Source organism: Felis catus, chromosome B3 (assembly GCF_018350175.1).
Source record: "Felis catus isolate Fca126 chromosome B3, F.catus_Fca126_mat1.0, whole genome shotgun sequence".
Classification (NCBI taxonomy): Eukaryota; Metazoa; Chordata; class Mammalia; order Carnivora; family Felidae; genus Felis; species Felis catus.
Window position 1 is genome coordinate 66,861,023 of NC_058373.1, and position 7,086 is coordinate 66,868,108.

At 42.9% G+C, this 7,086-nt stretch overlaps 1 long non-coding RNA gene across 1 annotated transcript; it reads right to left on the reverse strand.

Annotated features, from left to right (window-relative positions):
- Positions 1-115: 115 nt before the first annotated feature.
- On the reverse strand, positions 116-5,893 carry LOC123385992. Its single transcript, XR_006599354.1, has 2 exons — positions 5,026-5,893; positions 116-4,905 (listed from the first exon to the last, which is right to left on the reverse strand). It is a non-coding gene; the product is annotated as an uncharacterized LOC123385992 (long non-coding RNA).
- Positions 5,894-7,086: the final 1,193 nt, after the last annotated feature.

The window sequence follows — 7,086 nt, forward strand, 5'->3', positions numbered from 1 at the left end:
ATTTCCACACAGATCAAATTCACCCAAATTATTAAAGAGCTGAGAAAAAAAAATTCCCATCACAATTACATGGATGTTCTGTCAACAGCAGTAACAGTAGCAGTTACAGAATAACTACAGATAATTACAATCATTTAATTCAAAGTACCAAGTCACTTCATGCAGAACATGACTCATTTATCATTATTGACCCTAGAAGAAGCAAATTTACCCAAATCAATAAAGGTTCCAAATATCCATTAGAGCAGACAGAGATTGGTTACAAGTGTTAGGTGCTTCTATATACCTGGATTAATAGGGGGAAGTAGGTCTGGATGCTTTTGATTAATGAAGAGATTTTTTTTTTTTTCCTTTCGAGACAGTTATTTGAAACAGAATTGACCTTAATTTCTCCTTTAATTCATGTTATGGAAAGTCAGTTGTTTTTGTTAAGAAGTTTCATTCCCATTAGTTGCTGAAACATAGTGTAATTACAAAGAGAAGTAATCTATAAACAGGTAGAGTTCAACTTTGTTTTTAATGGACTCTTCGGGGCTCCCTGAATATTCATGTGGCAGAGATCCATCTGGTGGGAATGGGCTGGAGTCTGGTGGGAATGTCCAGACATCACTGGGCTTCTCTTTTTAAGCCACTTCTGAGAGGCGGTGCCTGGGTGGCGAAGTCGGTTAAGCGGGCGACTCTTGATCTCGGCTCAGGTCATGATCTCACAGTTTGAGTTCGAGCCCCGCATCAGGCTCTGCACAGAACCTACTTGGGATTCTGTCTCTCCACTCTCTCTGTCCCTTGCCCACCTGTGCCCTCTCTTTCTCTCAAAATAAATAAACTTAAAAAAAAATAAATAAACTACTTCTGTGAGTTTCTTCACACTCGGATAAAATTCACCCAAATTATAAAAGACGAGAGGAAAAGTAAATTCCCATCACAATTATAGGGATGTTCTATCAACAATGTTAGTAGTTGCAGCTTTATTTTTTTTCAACGTTTATTTGTTTTTGGGACAGAGAGAGACAGAGCATGAATGGGGGAGGGGCAGAGAGAGAGGGAGACACAGAACCAGAAACAGGCTCCAGGCTCTGAGCCATCAGCCCAGAGCCCGACGCGGGGCTCGAACTCACAGACCGCGAGATCGTGACCTGGCTGAAGTCGGACGCTTAACCGACTGCGCCACCCAGGCGCCCCATTAATAGTTGCAGCTTTAGAATAGCTACAGATAATTGCAATCTCCTTGTCGTAGAAATGAGAAGGTTCAGGCTGCTTTTGAGAGTCTGGTATTGAAAAATAAAATTGAATGTGGATGGAGATTGGGATAATAATAAGTCAGTTCAGTCCCTGAAACGTCAAGTAGTTCAAACTGATTCCCAGGTGTTTTACAAACATTACCGCACTAATCCCAATGCTGAGGGCTGGTGGGGAGGAAGGGGAGAATTGGAGGGAAAACCCTCCTACCTCAACGAAACACACACAGATTGGAGCATGTCTCACCCAGCATCCCAATCCAAGTCCCCAGGATAGAGAATTCAGGCTTCCGTCATAAGTGGACTAGGTTGTGAAATGCATTAGCATAAAATTAGCTATCGTGTGAAAATAAAAGGTTATGAGTCTATTTGTTCAGCAGTTGTCAAAATTGCAAGATTTCCTTCATGACAGAAATTTAAAAAGATGAAAATCTGTGAGTGTCATCCCACAGGAAGTCTCAACAGTACAATGTCAGATTGTTCTTCCATGCTGCTCCCCAAACCCTTAGTCCCACCACTTCGTCCTCGCCCCAGTCGGCTGAGGGGAGCGGGGGCTGGCTTTTCCAAGGTCACCCAGTCAGTGAAGACGGAGCTGACATCCGAGTGCGCATGAGTCTGGCTACAAAGGCCGTCCTCTTCCTGCCATACCTTGCTGTCTCCGGCAGAGTTCAGGCGGTCCCTATCAGGGCAAGCATTCGGCAAAGAAGTCATCTGGAAGAACTAAATCAACATTCCAAAATGGGGTTTGAATGCTTCATACCCCCAAGAAGAATAAACGATCTTTCCCACTCCTGTGGGGGTCTCTCAGGATCAGGTGCGGCATAGCCCACACTTTACATTGATTAGTTCTTGTAGAGAAGCCAAGTTCCACAGCCCTCTCGCTGAATGTGGAGTTTAAAATCCTTACTTGAGGAACTGAGAAAACTCTCCCCAGCTAAAAATCCAGCCCAACAGGAAATCCAGGTACCGGGCGGGGAAGGGAATCAGCTGGAACCACTAAAGAAACAATTGCTTCCTTAACGCCATCTGGGGAAGAGAAGCTGGCGTGGAGGCTGAGAACATGGAAGGAAGCTCTAAGGAAGAGGGAAAAATGCACAAGAAGCATAAGTCACTGGGACTGAAAATTTGTTCCATTTGTGTCTCTCGGCAGGAAGAAATAAAGAAATGCTGACAAGGCATGCCAGGCTGAATCCCCTGAGCAGTTGGCCTGGTTGACTTTGTGTGATGGTGGGCCAACCTGTGTGCCTGCAGGCTCACACCACCGTAGCTCTTCAAACACATTCTATAGATCCCGCTAATAAATTCCGTTTGGCTGCAACCCTTTCCCAGTTCCAGGCAGTCGCCTCTGAAGTGTAAGTGCAGCCTGTCTTGAAGCCAGGCTACTGCCACTTACTGGTGATCGGTACCTCTTTGGAAAACTAATCTACGCTGCATTTAAAGGCAGGAAGCAGAGTCTGAATGAAAATGCAGTACCATGGCTGGAGGACACAGCTCTCACACCTTCTGCAGCTCCAGAATAAGTGCTATGTTTTAAAAATATATATGTATGTGTTGGCAACATTGAAAAGGGGGCTAAAAAAACATCCCCCACAGAAGTGAGAGCAGCAGCAAAAGAAACGTTAGCGCCCTGCTGACGGGAACAATAGAGCATATGGACATCACACTGCGCTTGCCAAGCAGACGAGGGCAGGATGATCAAAATGGAGTCAATCTGCTTCTCTAATAGCAGAAGAATCGCCTGCGTGAACAGTGTCTCCAAGTGTGCAACCAGGCTCTTTAATTGCCTAAGAAAGGAGAGAGGGTTTGGTTCACATTGTAGCCAAGCGTACTCCTTCCGCGGGGGGTCTTGATCTCTGGGCACTTTTTGCCCTGAGTCTCAGGTGGCCACCACGTGTGGATCTCCACTCCTGAGCCCTGGCACTAAAGCAAAACATCGCCTGGCAAGGGCTCTCGCGCCAGAAACCATTCTTGACTGTCACTGAGGTGGACCTTATTCACCCCACATCATAGAATGAGGTCTACAGAGCTCGGCTCAGGTTAAGGCAGCTCACTGTCCACCCAGAAAGTTCCCAGTGCCTGCATATTTCCTTCCAAATTCAATCGGTCCCCTTCAGGAAAGGTACTAGCATAAAAAAATTACAAATCTTGAGGTCAATTTTTTTTCTCCATTTAGTTACAACGGTGATTGGAAGGGGAATGCAGAAGGCTTGATGCAGCCCCTCACCTTCTCAGAGAACCACCTGGAAACATGGGTTGAAGAGCAAATGGCCCTCCTTATAGCCATGAGGACCTTCAACCCAAAAAGCACACAGTGAGTGTAAGTTGAGGCCTTGGGTCTTTTACTCTTTGTGACTAAATGTTATACACTAACACAACTCTCAAATTTACGTTTAAAGCACAGACCCCTCCCCTGATCTCCAGACTCATGTATCTAACTGTCTATTCAGCATTTCAACTTGGTTGTCACACAGGCATTCAAAATTGTGCCACAAATACATTATATCTCTTACTCCCCACGGCGTCCTCTGCAGTCCAAAGTAGATCATGTTTCACCGGACTTGACTACCATTCTTTCAGCCCTCAGCTCCCTACCATCTATTTCCTAAACAAAAGCTAGAGTATGTTTAAAACACTAATTGTATGACTTTCCTTTCCCACTTAGAATCTTTCGATAATTTCTCATTGCACTTCCATGGGAAGCTAGGCTCCTTTCCATAACATTTGAAACCCAGACAACTCCCTGTACCCTCTAATTTAATCTTTTCTGTACAGTTCTCTCCATCATACACAGAGCTGCAGTCACAGTGGCCTCCTTCCAAACTCTTTGAGCCTGCAAAATACTTTCTACCTCAGTGCCTTTGGACAAGTCAGACTGCTCCTCCCCTTCTCCTTCCATGGTTCCCTTTTCCTCTTCCCTCTGCTCACTGCTGACGTCCCGTCCCTCAGAACCTTCTGTGATAATCCTCTGTAAGCAGAGTTTCTGTATCCCTCCATAACTGTTGTCCATCCCTGGACAATCTCCCACATCCTCCCAAAAATTCCATGAGAGGGGAGAAGAGCCCAATTTGTTTCACTTACCACTGTCAGCTCATTACCTGGCAAATGTCCGATGCATAATAGCCACACGGTAAATTTGAGCTAAATGAATGAATGTGCCAAACGAGAAAAGGGAGCCGAAAGTGTTGAAAAAGGAAGACAAGAAACAGAGGAAAGAATAAAAAAAGAAGGTAAGTGGGCATCAGTATAAGCTTAGATGAGGTTAGGCAGAAACAGAAAATGTTGAGATAGCATGTGCCAGGTGTGGAAGAAGGAAAAATCTCAGTGTCAGTGTAGTTTCCTGACAGATATAATTTTAACATACCAAACACACACACACACACACACAGAAACATGTTATCTCTACTAAAAAGCATTCAATATAAATAACAACCTTCAGGCAAATTAATGTGATCATAATTGCGTTGGTCAAAGCGATGTTTACCACTGTAACAGATAAACCTACAAATTTCAGTGAATTAACACAGAAAAAGCTTATTTCTCACTCTCATAAGAGTCCTTGTGGGAGTTTCTAGTTGGGTAGATCTCCTTGGAGAGATCAGAGACTCCGTTTCCGCCATCTTTAACATGTAGCTCCCAATGTCACCCTGAGGGCTTACTCCACTCCAGCTAACTAGAAAGGGAAAAGAAGATGAAGGGTCATGAGTACGAAGCTTTTATGGGCCAGGCCCAGATGTAGGGTATGTCATTTCTGGTCACATTCCATTGACTGCATCTCAGTTTCATGCCTCACCTAACTGCAAAGGAGGGCCAGGAAATGGACTTGAGCTTTGCGTCCAGGAAGTAGAGGAAATGGGCCGGTGATCTGTGTCACAGTATTCTCCAACTTTGAAGGATGCCTTTTAAATATTTTATCCAAGTTGTCAGTTATGTGAAAGGAAACGAGGTTTACAGCATATGACTGGTAACCCTAAAAATAGAATGAGCCCATTTAGTACATATTTTGTAAGAAAAATTTCTTCAGGTGCCATAGGACACCTTCCCTGAGGTCCTAGTCAGTCTCCTATATTCACAAGTGAGCTGCAGGAGACAGTGAAACGTGCTCTCTGCTCGAGTCCTTAAAGTGTTAATGTGCAAGGTCTGTGTGCAGAAGGCAGGCTGCCATGGATCTCACTGACTTTGGCAGCGACTCTGGGGTTATATTTTTCTCAGGGATGAAATATTCTTGGATAATTGTTCCAACATGTGAGCCCCCCACCCCCCATTTTTTTTGTAGAAAAGATTTCAGGAAATAGAGACAGACAAAAAACCCTACTAAGTCATCTAGTCCATCTCTTGAGAATCCAAGCAGATTTATACCCTTCAAGATACTTCACAGGATAATCCACTTGTAGGTGAAACATCCAGCCGTGGACCTCCCTGTCCACCTGACTTGATGGTGCATGACACACAACCCCACGCACGTGCACACTCACTGTCTCTCTCGAACACAACCTGAATAGGCTGTATGGGTGTTCGTAGACTGAACAGATGCCTACGTAATATAGTACGAGGGATGCTGCAAAAAGACACCATGTCCAAAAATAGCTCCCCACCTAGTGTGTAACACTTTCCTAAAATTCTGTTATGAAAGCATACATACTATGAAACTCTTACCTTTGGGTGAGTTAGGTTACCAGACCCCTCTCCTCTAGGACACCTTGCCAAGATCAGAACATTAATACTTTAAAGGTAAAAAAAAAAAAAAAAAAAAAAAAAAAAAAAAAAAAAATATATATATATATATATATATATATATATATATATATATATGGAAAAAGCTTATCACGGAAAATAAAACCCTGTCCAGGAAGAGGAAGCCAGGCAGGCAGCTCTGGGCACCTGCAGATAGGAGCTAACTGTGCAGAAAAGACATTTATGTCATTATCAAATGCTGATGTAGACATTCAGGTCTTTCACTTATATTAAATTCAATTATGGCAATTCAGTTCTGCAAGATCAATGAATAACTATATTTTATTCCATTTTAACCTCTGAACAGATTCTTCTAACCAAATCATGGAATGAATCTGTATATATATATATATATATATGGTTGAAACAGATTCATTTTATATATGAAACAGATTCATATATATATTCATATATATATATATATATATATATATATATATATATATATATATGGGTCTTAGGCCTACAACTCTCTCTTGAATCATATTCTCTTCAAATCCCCCCATTTCCCAGATGAGAAACTGAGGCCCAGAGGCAAGAAGATCCCACAGTGTCAGAGCTAAAAACTGTAAGTCAAGTCTCTAGGCTTCTCATTCACTGCTCTTTGCATTGTGTGATGGCATTTGGTATTTATGGTCTTTGCGCAGTGCTGGGCACTTTGAGTTAAAAAAAAAAAAGAATATGGTAAGTGTCTGCTCTCAAACATCTTATCTTTGGGGGACAGTAGACCTACACCTACTAAGTAATCAGGGGGAAAAATGATGTTAATGGGAAATACGTTTCCCATTCTTGATGTTTCCTTTCTATCAATGCAAAAGTGTACCTCTGGGCTTAACCCTGCCCGTGGGAGGTAGAGTTCCTTATCTTACAGTTTAATTTAGACAGGATCACTGGGCCTGCATAGTTCTGCTCCATCCTTCTTCCTCTTGTGAGCAACCCTTACTGAACAGAGCTCAAGTTCACCTATGTACCTCCATCCCCCAAGTCTTACCGACTAAGACAAAGTGAATGAGTCTGCCAATATGGAGCTTTAGTTACAAGGCCCAATGTATTCTCATTCTATACTAGGTTCTCCAATGCAGTCTTTCTTTTTTGTTTTGTTCTTCAAATCGTTTACTTC